Raw genomic sequence first — 15109 nt, 5'->3', positions numbered from 1 at the left:
TGTTGCTCAATTAAGCACCTATTTACTTTGTTCACCCTCCAGTTGTCCAAATACTGAACTCTTCCTGGATTTGGGACAAGAACTTGGGACCTGCCAAATGGCAGGACTCAAAGATCTGTAACACAAACTGGGCTGAAACACACCCTCCAAATCCCTGCTGGCCATGTTGCAGGCAACAAGAAGGAGAGAAGAGCTGTGGCCCTTCTGGAAGCCCAGACCTAGGGGCTCCCCAAGCCAGGGCTGTGACATCCTCTTTGGAGCTCAGTGGTTTCTGACATCTCCAAGCTTCTGGGTACCACTGCATTCCCCTCATCCAGAAAAGGGTGCCTACAGCAGAAGCTGCTTGCAGTGCATCTGATCCAGCTACAGGCATGCACAGAGCCAGCATGCCTGGTTGTGTGCCTTGGCCAGATCCCACACTCTCTGGCTCATGCATCCCTCACCATTCCATGCTTGGCTCATCCTTGACAGGTGTGGCATCTGGGCCAGTAGCATGAGCCAAGTGCAGCCTGCCAGGCTGAGTGGGTGGAATGAGCCCACAGGCCTGAACAAAACTTGAGCAAAGGCACTACCAGCTACAGGGGCTTCTAGCTGGAAAGGCGACACTCTAAGGATCCTGTGGCACTACCAAGTGGTTCCAGGAAGCACAGAAAAGGATGCAGTAGTGTCCCTTTATCCATGGGGGGCATGTTTCAACACCCCAAGTGGATGTCTGAAATCTTGGATAGTACTGAACCTGAATGCTGTCAATCAAAGCACATTTCAGTTCATGTCTTCCATACACAAATTTAATTGTTTTCATCTTAAGTAAGCACTTACGTGCTGTGGCACCAACTTTTGTAGTTTGAGGTGCAAGAGCAAAATCAGCATAAATTTCTTTATCCTTCTTCACAATTTCATAAAAAGAAGATTTGCTCTTATTACAGATCTTAGGAAGCTCAGCATACAATACTTTTTCATTTTTTAAGTTCAGAACTTTCACATTCTGACTTAAAGGAAGCACTTTATAGCTCTCTTTGGCATTCAAATTGCCAGCATCACTACTCTTGTGCCTTGAGGGTCATTATTAAGTTAAATAAGGGTTACTTGATGACAAGAACCATCATAGTTTCATGGTCTATGTGATAATAGGGATGCCTACTGACTAACAGGGTGGTAGTTGAAGAAAGGGGTTATTCATGACTCAGGCAAGGCAAAGCAGGAAGTTGTGAGATTTTTTTCCCACTACTCACAAGGGTCCACTATTTAAAACTTATGAATCGTTTACTTGTGGAAATTTTCACTTAACATTTTTGGACTGTAGCTGACTGTAGGTAAATGAAACCCCAGGAAATGGATTCTCATAGTAGCTCCTTGTATTGGTACAATGACTTTGCCCCAACAAAGCTATGGACTTAAAAGGTGTTTTCTGTTTCCAAATAATAGAGAAGAAATAAAATTCAGGTATAGTTCATGGATGGATCACCTCAATGTATGGTGTGAGCTGAAAGTAGAGAACCACTGTACTGCAGCCCTACTCAGCGATAACGTTAATAAGAAATAGGGAGAAGAAATTTTCTCAGTGGACAGTTTTAAGAATTATAATTGTTTCTTCCCTTGTATGGTGTGCAAAATACTCTAAGAAAAACATTACAGAAACTATTGGGCAATGGCCAACAGCTTTTTCTCAAAGTAAAAAGCGGTCTGAAAAACAGACACAAACATGATGAGCTCTATTTTATTTTAATACCCATCAGTGAACATTTACTATAGAAGAGAGACTCAGAAACCAGGTAGACAGAATGAAACATTCAATGGATGGCATCCAGTCTCTGTTCTGGCCAGCTTATGGCTTGTTAGATGGGCACATTCTATTGTCGAAGGAATGGAGACCATGAGTGACTTTAACAGCATCAGTTCTTTCTTGCCAAGACTGACTTATAATTCTTGCACTCTGCCTTATTGTGTCAGCCTTAAATGATTTTTGCTGCATCATGTATGGAGAGTTCAATGTAGTACCAGCAAAAAAAAAAAAAAAAAAAAAAAAAAAAAAGAAAACATACAGATAAAACAGAGGCTAATTTACTATCAACAGTGATGCAAAATTTTTAAGTAAATTACTTGAAACCTATTATAAAAATAGCTACATTATCAAACAGAATTAATTCATTAAATTTAAGGTTGTATCAAAAATAGAAAATACTGAGTAAAAATATTGCAGTGCAAAAGAAACAGGAAACAGATAATTAATCTTCCTCTCTCACATACTGATTCTCAAACAAATGCTTCCCATCCTTGGTGCTCCTACATTCTGATGGATAAAAGATACCATTACCCAGGCAGATACTTTCCTCCAAGGGATACAGTAAAGATTATACTAAACCTAAAGTAATGACTTTTTTTCCTGGCCACTTTGAGTATTGTAAACTGGTATATATGTAAGAGGAGTAATAAGTTATAAAACTAGCATGAGCAAAGCCTGTATTATAAAGAGGAGCTGATGCTGACTGTTACAGTAAAGTAGCTATAAGGATATCCTGAACTCAATTTCCCCTGGGAAACATCTTGGTGTTTTCAAGCTCAGTGATAAGTCTCAAATGTGTCCTTGATGGAAGGGCTATCTGACAAAGATCAAGAAAAACAAAATCTCAGACTCCTCTGGGATAAAAGTCTGAATCACTCAATCAGGCAAGCACACAAAACTAGCTGAAGAATTGACCAACGGTGAGGGAAATCTAGAAAGGTTTGTGGAAAAAGAGATGATAAAAATAAATTGTGGAATAAGAACCAGGTGCAGCAGCACATGGAATATTTAATCACAGAGTCGACTTAAGTTGGGCCACAAGTGTATCTCAGTTATATGTCCTAACAGATAAAACATTTTCCAATATATATTATTAGGTGACAAAGAAGGTTTTGTAATAGTATGCTCATATTTAGGTAGGTATAGAACATAGTAAAATAGAAAAGCATATTAAATGCAGTTAATACTGTTTATTTCCTTGGACTGAGGAACAAGTTTAGATGCTAGGGTGCTCTCTTTTCACTAGGGTGGCCTTCCGATCTGTCTGAATTTTACACTTTTACTCATATAATTTTACTGTAAAATTAGTTTTAATATGTATACATGTCCAAAAAATTATCCAATGTCATTAGAAAAGATCTCAAAGAAAAATTAGACTCCATTGTGCTCAGAGTAACATAAGCCTCTATAGAAACAAGCACCTGGAGTTCTGAGAGTTTGATGTTCATAGATGTGGAAAAATCTAATTTGAGATACAAGTTAGTGGACACACAGATAAGAATATGAACTAAAGCTGAGAGGAAAAGATCTTGAGAAAGTCATGTAGCAGAGAAGTCACATACCAGGAAAAGAGACGTTTATATGATCCTGGAGGATGAATGGAGTTAAAAGGAAATGGCGAAAGCTGTGAAAATGGTTTGGCTAATACTGCTGAGAAGCAGCTTCCTCACTTGGAGTTCCACTCAGAGAGTTGCTTGGCCTTAGCTCTTTATATTAGGTGATAACATTGACAGAAACATTAAGCTCAGATATTAACCCTGTAACTTATAAATTTGGCTTTACACTGAAAGACAAGTTAAACTCTTAATTTTTACAGGCTAAAGGCAAAAATGATACACGAAAGGAGCATATTTAAAGGTAATTCAACTATTGGGTTATGAAAGGGGATATATTCAATATAAATAGTCCTATACATATCTATGATTCTTGTGCAGACATTTGTCCCTCACCAAATGGTTTAATAAAGGCAATAATAGTTTAATAAAACAAAGACAGGTTTCTTTGCTAAAGGACTATTTCCTCACTTCTTGGCATAGAGCTAGGCCTTCTGTGCATCTGAGGTAAACAATACAACCAGTATATTTCCTTTGTGCCCTCTGTTGCTAAAATTCTACTATTTCCAAAAATATTTGCATTTTGCTCTTCAGTAAGTTATGTATAAAATAGCCTCAGGAATTGTCAAATATATTTCCTTTTAAGAGAGGATAATTTTGTTAACAACATTTTAAAATTATACTTTCATTTTAAATTGAATTACAAAATCAGCTCACAGGGTGATCTACAGGGGATACTTTCAAAATTGATAATAATGTGTATCGTATATGTTGCATTCTATTATTGGTGCTTCCTTACAATAAAGTTGAAGAATCGTTAGTTACATTTTTTTCTATCTAAAGAATAATTTCTACTCACACCCTGAAGGTCAATAACAGATTTCTTCTTCCTGATATCAGGAATGTGCATGTAATGATTATTAACTTTTCAATTGAAAATGCAAAAACAGTTAATCAAATCTACATTATTAGATAAGATTTTTTTCTTCACAATGGAAACATTGTTACATTCTACTTAAAGAGATTAATGGACAGCTATTCATTATTTAAACAAAGAGTAATCTCAAATGATAATAGTTTTTTTTCAGAATTAACAGTGAATTCTGCCCATGCCCAAATAAAATCTGAAAAAAAAATCAGCCTTTGAATGTATAGTCAATGTGTATATATATTCACACACATATGTATATATACATATATATAATGTAAAATAAATAGAATCAATAGTAGTTAAAGGAAATCTGAATTTCCCTGAAGATTAGTGATGTTGAGCCATCGGTATGTATTTGCTGATGAAATCTCTATTCAAGTCCTTTGCCCATTTTTAATGGGGTCATTTGCTTTTTTCTCTTTCAGTTAAAGTTTTTTATACATTTTGACTATTAACCCTCTTTCAAATGTATGGTTTGCAAATGTTTTCTCCTATTTTCTGGTTATCTTTTCACTCTGTTGCTTGTTTTCTTTATTATGCGGAAACCTTCTAAATTGATGTAGTTACAATTTTCTATTTTTGCTTTTGTCGCTACCAATGTCATAAAGCTTTCCACCTATTTTTTCCTGGGAGTTTCACACTACAGGTATCACATGTAAGTCTTTAATACATTTTGAGTTGATTTATGTTTATGTTTTAAGATAAAAGTCTAACTACGTTTTGTATGTGGATAACCAGTTTTCCCAGCACCATTTGTTGAAGAAACAAACTAACCTTTCTCTATTCTTTGCATCTTTGTTGAAGATCAGTTGATTGTATTTGATTGGGTTAATTTCTTGAGTTTCTATTCTGTTCATTTGTTCTATATGTTTGTCTTTCTGCTAGTATCATACATTCTTTTAATTACTATAGCTTTCTTATATATTCTGAAATCAGAAAGCGTAATTCCTCAATCTGTTCTTTCTCAAGACTGTTTTGGCTATTTTGGATCTTTTGTGTTTTCATATAAATTTAATTTTTTTTCTATTTCTGTAAAAAATATTTTTAGGATTACTGATTCAATGCATATAAATTACATTGCATCTGTAAATAAATTTGGTAGTATGTCCATTTTAACAATGTAGTCTTACAATCCATGAACGCAAAACATCTATTCATTTGTGTTTTGCTTAATTTTATTATTCAATGTTTTGTGGTTTTCAGTTTACATGCCTTTCACATCCTTAGTTAAGTTTATTTATAAGTACCTTATTTTTGATTGTACTGTAAATGATAATTTTTCTTAATTTCCTCTTCAGATAGTTTGTAGTTACTATATAGAAATGTTGTTGCAAGTTGACTTTGTACAATTTTTTGTTTTTTGTATGTTGATTTTGTATTTTGATTTTGCATCTTGAAATTTTACTGAAATTGTTTATTAGTTCTAATAGTTTTATTGTAGAATCTTTAGCGTTTCTACATATTGTAGCGTTTACTGTAAAATTAGATTTAATATGTAGACATGTCCAAAAAATTATCCAACATCATTAGAAAAGATCTCAAAGAAAAATTAGACTCCATTGTGCTCAGAGTAACATAAGCCTATATAGAAACAAGCACCTGGAGTTCTGAGAGTTTGATATTTATAGATTACCTCAGTTTTAAAAAAGATGATATTACTTCTTTCATTCTGATTTTTATGCCTTTTATTATTTTTTTTTTTATTTGCCAATTGGTCGGGTTAAAATTTCCAGCACTATGGTGAATAAAAGAAGGATAACTGTCTTGTTCCTGATGTTAGGGAAAACGCTAGTCTTTCACCATTGAATATAATGTTAGATGTGAACTTTACACGTATGACTTTTATTATTTTAAAGTAATTTGTTTCTATTCCTAGTTTTTAGAGAGGTTGTTTTGTTTTGTTTAATCATGAAATGATGTTGAATTTTTTCAAAGGCATTTTCTGCATCTATTGAGATGACCATGTTTTATACTTCGTTTGTTAATGAGGTGAATCACATTTCTTGATTTGTGCATGTTGAAACACTCTTGAATGCCATGGGTAAATCTGGCATGATTGTGGTGTATAATCCTTATAGTGTGTTGTTAAATTCAATTTGCTAATGTTTTCTTGGGGACATTTTCATCTGTGTTTATCAGGGATGTTTTAGGGTAATTTTGAAACATAAAATTACCTCATAAAATCATTTTCGCTTTATTTTTGGAATAGTTTGAGAAGAATTGGCATTAATTTTTCTTTAAATGTTTGATCAAACTCACTCATGAAGCCATATGGTCCTGGGCTTTCCTTTTTTGAGAAGTTTTAAATTACTGATTTAATCTCCTTACTAGCTATAGGACTGTCCAGATTTTCACTTTCTTTTGGACTTACTCTTGGTAGGTTGTATATTACTAGAAATGAATCCTTTTTTTCTAAGTTATCTAATTAGTTGGTATAAAATTGTTCACAGTGGTCTTGAATATTTATTTTGTATCTGTGCTATCAGTTGTAATGTCTCTTCTTTCATTTTGATTTTTTTTTCTATTTGAGTCATCTTGCTTCTTTTTAGTAGCTAATGGTTTGTCAATTTTATTTTTCAAGAAATCCAGTTTTGTTGATTTTTTCTCTATTGCCTTTCTGTTTTCTAATCCTTTTGTTTCTGTTCTTATCTTTACATTTCTTTCCATCTGTTATCTTTGGTCTTAGTTTGTTCTGCTTTTTCCAGTTCTTTAATGTATAAAGTTAGGTTTTTTATTTGAAATATTTTTTTTCTTAATGTCAACATTTATCACTATTAATATCCTTCTTAGTACTATTTTGTTGCATTCCATATGGTATGACATATTGTATTTTCATTTTCAATTGTTTCAAGATAGTTTAAATTTGTCTATTGATTTCTTATTTGACTCATACATAGTCTGTCGTTTATTTTTCACATATTTATGATTTTTTCAGTTCTCCTTCTGCTATTGATTTCTGGTTTAATTTTACTGTGGTTGGAAAGTATACTTAGTATGATTTTATTCTTCTTAAATTTGTTAAAACTTGTTTTATGACCCAACATGTTTACTATTCTGGGGAATCATCAATGTGTACTTGAGAAGAATATATATTTCGTTACTGTTGGGTGGAGTGTTGTGTATATGCCTGTTAGGTCTACTTGGTCTTTATGGCTGTTCCAGTTCATTGTTTCCATATTGCTGATCTGTCTAAATGACTGAAGGGGCTATCCATTATTGAAAGTGGGGGTATCGAAGTCTTTTTCTATTATTGTATTGCTATCGATTGCACTCTTCAATTCTGTCAATGTTTGTTTATATACTTAGGGGTTCTGATTTGGGGCATATATATAAAAATATATATAGAAATATATATACTTAAATATATGTGTGTGTGTGTGTATATATATATAATTATATATATAAAATATACTAGGTCTTATCAAAGTTCTGAGACAGGAGGAACAGAATCTATTGCTTTGGATGCCTCTAAAAATGTAAGAGCATTGGACCTACTGCCTACTACTTTATTTCCCTCCCTAATGAAAAGCTGGGAGCTGTTTCTTTTTCCCCTAATCACTCTGCACGGTGCTAGGGTGCGCCACTGCGGCTTGTGTTAGCCTGCTAGCTATAACAAACGTGTGTGTGTGTGTGTGTGTGTGTGTGTGTGTATATGTTATATTTTCCTGGAAAATTGACCTCTCATTATTGCATAACTTTTTCTCTTATGACAGTTTTTCACTTAAAATTTGTGTCTTCTAATACAAGTATAGACGATTCTGCTCATTTTTATGTATTGTGTACATGGGATATCTTTTTTCCTGCCTTCATTTTTAGCCTTTGTGTGCCCTTAAATCTAAATGGAATTCCTTTTGGACAGCATGTAATTGAATCTTGGTTATTTTTAATCCATTCAGTTACTCAGTGGTTTCTTATTGAGAAATTTAATCATTTATATCTGAAGTAATATTTGATAGAAAAAGATTTAGAATTACTGTCTTGAAAATTATTTTCTGTTTTGTTGTTATTGTCTCTCTTTTCCTGTCTTGTTGTCTTCCTTGTGTTTTTACTTTTTATAATATTATTCCTTTGATTCTTTTCTCACTATTTTTGAGTTTTTCTTCTACAGATATTTTATTCATAGTTGTCATGGGACTTAGGTAAATCAACTTATAACAGTCTATTTTAAGCTGATAAGAACTAAACTTCAATCCTGTATAAAAACTTATACTTTTAGTCACTCACATACTTTAAGTTATTGATGTCATCATTTGCATATCTTTAGACTGCGTGTCAATATGCAAATTTTACACTTATGTTTACTTTTAATGTTTGCTTTTTAATTTTTATACTTTAAGTGAAAATGACTTACCTAATATTATTACACTACTACAGTATTCTGTATTTGTATATGTATTTACTTTTAATAGTGAGTTTTATAATTTTTTGTGCTTCTGCATTTCTCTTTCATATTATTTCATTCCATTGTTCAAAAATTCCCTTTAGAATTTCTTGTAAGACAGTTATCATGGTTATATCTCCCTCAGTTTTTGCTGGCTTAGGGATGTTTCTTTTCTCTCTTTCATTTTTGAATGACAATTTTTCCAAGTAGAGTATTCTTAGTTGACAGTTTTATTTCTTGCAGAACTTTAAATATGTCACCTCACTCTTTTCTGTCTTGCAATGTTTTTGCTGAGAAATTCAATGATAGTTTTATAGAGGTTTTCTTGTACATTAAATGTCACTTTTCTCTGGCCACTTTGAAAGTTCTCTCTTTGTCTTTCACTTTTTACAATTTGATTATTATGTATCTCAGTGTGAACGATTTTTGGATTTATCTCTTCTTCAAGCCCGTTGACCTTCTTGAATATGGATGTAAATGTCCTTCCTCAGATTTGGGAAGATCGGGCCACTATTTAAATAAGCTTCTATCTCTTTCTCTTTAGTCTTATTATTTTCTCCCATATTGCGTAAGTTAATCTGCTTTATGCTGTCAGGAACTTTTTAAGCTTTCTTCACTCTGCTTTATTATTATTTTTTTCCTCCAGCTGAATAATTTCCAATGACATGTCTTCAAGCTTGCTAATCCTTTTTCCTGCTTCACCTAGTCTGTTATAGAACCCCTATTGTAAATTTTTTACTTAAATTATAATACTCTTCGGCTCTGTGATTCCTTTCTAGTTCTTTAAAATATATTTCCAATCACTTTATTAGAATTTTCACTTAGTTCATAAATTAGTCACCTAACCTCACTTATCAACTCCATAATTGTCATTTGAATTCTCAGTCACTAAATCATATCTCTATTCCATTAGCATGTTTTTCTTGAGATTTATTTTATTCATTTGTTTGCCACATATTTCCCTGTGCCTTCATTTTCCCTAACCCTTTGAACTGGTGTCTGCATATTAGATAAAACGGCCACCTCTTTCAGTCTTTGTGGACTGCTCTTATACAAGAGAAGACCCTTGCTAATAAATGTGGCGAGAGATTCTGAGGACCTCTCAAATCTTTGTGCTAGTTCAAATTGCTATCTTTGTGGTTGGTGGCCTCTAGGTTTCTAAAATACGCTAGGTCTTATCAAAATTCTGAGACATGAGGAACAGAATCTATTGCTTTGGATGCCTCTAAAACTGTAAGAGCATTGGACGTACTGTCTACTACTTTTCTTCCCTGCCTGATGAAAAGCTGGGAGCTGTTTCTTATTCTCCTAATCACTCTGCACTGTGCTAGGGTATTCCACTGTGGCATGCGTTAGCTTGCTAGTTCAAAGTGGATTTTTAATCTCAGTGGCCCCCAGGTGGCTAGAGTATGCTGGGTCCCATTAGCCCTTAGGGGTAGGTAAGACAGAAACAAGTGCCATGGTGAGGCCCCAGAAATATCAGTCTTGAACATATAATCAAGTTTTTTTCCTACTTCCATACGGGTAATCTGTGAGATGGGTATTTCCTTTTAATCACTGGGCACCATGTCAGAAGCAGAGCTTATGGTGAGACACAATTTGAATATTTCTACCGGTTTCCATGTGGCTAGTTTCATGCTTGCCTGGGAATATAGGAGTCTCTCATTTAGTTTCTGTATTTCACACAAAGGAAATTATTTTGTGCTTTGTTTTGAATCAGTGTGTTCATGGTGGGGGGAGATTCAATTCTTTTTATTCCATCATCTTTATGATGTACCAAATTACATTTTATGTCTTGGATATTTTAAAGATCCCAGTAGGACACAGATGATATATGCAAATATGGATAATTCAAGAAAGGTTTAATAATGGGACTGTTTACAAAGCTATAGGTAGTTGAAACTGTATGGGATAGTGCTGAACCACAGGGTTAATGAAAAGTAGCTTCTATCTCCCTGTGAAGTTGAAGGGATTTGGTAATGGCATGATACTATGAGGTGGGAAAAGTATAGGGTTAAGAAGGGTGGAGAGTATGGTAGGTCAGTCTTAATCCCTGAAATCTGTGGATGTTATATGGCAAAAATATATAATTCAGTTAAATATCTTTAAATGGCAATATTTTCTGAATGATCAAGGCAGACCCTAAATGCAATTACTTATATCCTTAAATAAGAGGGAGGTAAAGACAGATTTGACACAGACAGAAGATGATAAAGCAATGCTACTACAGATGTAGATATTGGAATTAAACAATTAAAACCAGAGAATGCTGGCTGCCCCACAAAGCGGAGATGACAAAGAATAGATTTTCCCCTAGAGCTTCTAGAGTGAGTGTAGCCCTGCCAACCCTCCGATTTAGGCCCACTGATAATGATTTCAGACTTCTGGCCTTCAAAAACTGTGAGAGATTAAATTTCTTTTATTTTAAGCTTCCAAGTGTGTGGTAATTTGTTAAAACAGCTGCAAGAAATTAACAGAGTGAAGGGAACTGAAAATAGAGAATAAAAAGCATAAAGTCAGAAATATAGTGGAAAAAAAACTAACTTTGGAGGAAGAAAGATTTGATTTGAATTTCAGATTCCAAACCTATTATTTCTGTAACTTAGTATTTAGAAAAAATGGTGACGATTCTCAATTAAGCAATATTTCTTCTAATCTACAATGTGCCATGTGCCTTATATGAAGGTGTTGATGGCACTTTAGTAGTTGCTAAATAGTAACATCTATCATGCAAAGTAATTGACAGAAAAAGATACTGGCATTATCATTATGGAAAGAGGACTTGGAAATGTCATATGAAAAAGAATGGAAAGAACTGAGACCATATGTTACTAGGATCAATGAATAGAAGCAACAGAACCATAGTAAATATAGACTACCTAAATTATCTTATGAATAATAAGAAGGAATTGTATAGGAAAGTATGCCTGAAATGCAGGAATATGTGTCCAGAATGTCAGAACTAACATAAATGTTAAAAAGTCCACCTGAGTGTTGTAACAAATATTGTTGATATTGAAAATATCTCAGTGGAGATGAGAATTAGTTCCTCAGCCCAGTATAAGACTGGATTAAAAATTGTGCATGGATGTGCAGGGCAGGAGGCTGAAGGTGAGCTGCCATGCAGATTTGGCGGCTTTCTCAGTCTGGAGAATATGTATGAGGAGGCATACAGTTAGTACATATCTATATCTAGCTTGATAGACTTCTTGACAGCAATAAATACTTTTTATATAAAGTATGTACCTTCTTTTCTAACTCTTGCCAGACTTCTGAGTTTTATATATTTAATCCATCTTTATCATACACACACACACACACACACACACACATATATATATATATATATATTTGTAAAAACCACAGGCAAAATCACAAGCAGTCTGTATTTAAATAAGAGAATATATTTAACTTCAAACTAAAATAATAACATTACATGTCAGGTGAAGAGAACATCTTAGCCTTTATCTCAGTGTATCATCAGTGTATAAGGACTCTCTATTCCCTTGCCACTGTCTAGCCCATTGTGGCGCAACAGTCAAACATGGAGATATACCAAGGGAAGGCAAAGGCTAGCCATAATTCCAGCTGGTGGGATAACATAAATTTAGATTGCATTGATTCATTAAGTTTTTTGGCTTTTATAGAAACAGGAGGCTCCTATGGAAATAACTTATGGCATTGGCTTATGAACTAGGCCACAACTAATATTCTGAAATTTAGTAAATAGATGTGACAAAATAAATCATTATTTAAGCTTCATGGAGAAGAATGTACCTGGGCCAACATATTCCAACCTCACTCTTGGTTGAAACCAGCAGCATCATAGAAAGTTGAGATTAAAATTATCTAAGTGTAGAATATCTGTTGGATCAATAATCTCATTCTTGTAGACATATCTTTTTAAATTCTTTGGTTTTAATGCCAGGGTTATTTGTGTTGTCATGAAAGTGTACTTATAAGGAAGGCAGAGAGAACACAGTGGTTATGCTATAGAAGGAATTCAAAATGACCTACTCCAAGTTTTTAGAATATATGTGCATGACTGGAATTAAGTATTTGAAATCCACCCTATAAATTACTATAGTCCTCCTAGTTTTCTTCTTTTAATTTCAGTATCTAGAAGAGTGATAAAAAATATTTTAGGTTTAATTTATAATAATAAAATGTGAATAATTATTACAAATAACAGCATGGCTAATAATAACCTAAATAAAATTTATTTCACTGATTATAAATGATTTGATTTGATATATTTCTTTTCCTATGAAGAATAGTAATCATAATGATTCATTTCTTCATTCAGGAAACTAGTACCTCTTTGTGGACTACCATTGAAACTGTGTACGTGGTGTATTTAATATGCCTTCTGCCTTTCTTCCTCCTAAATAATTTCTCCTACGTAGTCACATAATCCCCCTCTCTAATCTCTTTCAAATTCCTCCAAAATCACCTTCTATGTCAGACTTTTCCTTTACAATGTCTAAAATTTAATCTTTCCTCCATGATAATGCCTATTCCATGTCCTTGTGTCATTTTTTACTCCTTGGTGCTTGTCGCCTTTTGACATACTATATACCTCATTTGTTTTCCTTGTGTATTAACCATTTCCCACATTAAAATATAAACTTCATGAATCACGTTTTTTGCAGGCTTTTTCCATCCCTGGCATGTGAATGACTGCTTGGTCCAGAATAGGTGGTTAAGTAAATGTTTGTGGATTGAACGAGTGAATAAATTAGATAGCCTAGGAAGACATTATAGTTGGAAATATAACAAAATGTGGTCTTGAATAACTGAAAAGTGCAAGGGCTGTGTGGATGAGTAATAGTTTGCAAAAAAGAGATAAAAAACTTGAGATGTGTGTTGAAAATTCACAGAAAGGTTTAGTTAAGGAAGCAAAGGTAGAGATACTTTAAGAAGACAGTTCTCTGCAAGTTCAAGAGATAAAGACTCTTAAAAAAGAAGATTCATTAACTGTCACAGATATCACCAATACATTCAGTGATACAGTGACACTATGGCATTACAGTGAGTATTAAACCTGATTGAATTGGACTTGTGAATAAATTAGAGCCAAAGAAATGGAGACTCAGGTTCAACAACCCTTTCAGGAATGTTGGCTGCAATTGGAGGCAAGAGATGTAGCTTCAGAACAATAAGTATTTGAGCACTTTAACATGGGATTTATTTTTTACAAAAGGCACACGTGACAGTATTTAAAATGCAAAGGGAAGATTTAATTGGAGAGTAGAAGTATGTCTAAGAGAAGAAAAAGCTATTAGTAGTATAAATTTTTAGAGATGGAAAAATACATGGTGTGGCAGATTCTGTTAGTTGCCTATCCAATTACATTATCTTGTCTACTACAAGATTCTTGATTTTTTTCAACATGACAATATACCTATTTAAAAATGCTCATCTCATGATTTTATTGCTGTTAGATGTGGCCATGTGATCCATTTTAAATGAACACATGTAAAGAGAAGTCATTGTTGAGGATTCCAGCAATGCTTATCTGAAGATGCAAACATCTTTTTTAACTTGATAAAGGTTTTTTTTTTTTTTTTTTTTTTTTGGACAGAGTCTTGCTCTGTCACCAGGCCCAGGCTGGAGTGCACTGGGGCGATCTCAGCTCACCATAACCTCCACTTCCCGGGTTCAAGCAAGTCTCCCGCCTCAGTCTCCCGAGTAGCTGGGACTACAGATGTGTGCCACCATGCCCAGCTAATTTTTGTATTTTTAGTAGAGACGGGGTTTCACCATCCATGTTGGCCAGGATGGTCTCAATCTCTTGACCTAGTGATCTGCCCACCTCAACCTCCCAAAGTGCTGGGATTACAGGTCTGAGCCACCACACCTGACATTTTTTTTTTTTTTTTTTTTAATTAAGAAGATAAACAAACCAACAGGCAGAATATCAGAGTCATCTACATGTATATTGAGCTCATACAGGATGAAAACACGGCTTGAATTGAGGAAAACAGAGTCAAGGGCAAATAAATACAAAGCATTACATGAATGATATGTCAGATGATAATTAGGGATTGGTAGTCTTCTATTCATACATTTTTAATGTTTTAACCAAGATTTTAAAAAGGCAAATATGATAGAGTTCTGGATGGAAATTCTTCCCATTTATGTTCTTATATTTCTTTTATGTTAGGTAGCAGTGTGAATAAATGAACAAAAACAAAAGATTGAGTCTTTGTTATTTTATCTTATTTTAGTTTCTTTTTTTGAAAAATTCTCTGTAGTGTCTGCTTTACTGTTTTTTAACTATTTTTTTAAATTTTTTATTTCCATGGGTAGATACTAGGGTATATATTTATGGTTTCATGAGATATTTTGATACAGGCATGCAATGCATAGTAATCACATCAGGGTAATAGGGTATCCATCACCTCAAGCATTTATCCTATGTATCAGAAACAATTCATTAAAAAATATATTTAAATGTA

Source organism: Macaca fascicularis, chromosome 15, assembly GCF_037993035.2.
Source record: "Macaca fascicularis isolate 582-1 chromosome 15, T2T-MFA8v1.1".
Classification (NCBI taxonomy): domain Eukaryota; kingdom Metazoa; phylum Chordata; class Mammalia; order Primates; family Cercopithecidae; genus Macaca; species Macaca fascicularis.
This window is presented reverse-complemented; position numbering follows the sequence as displayed.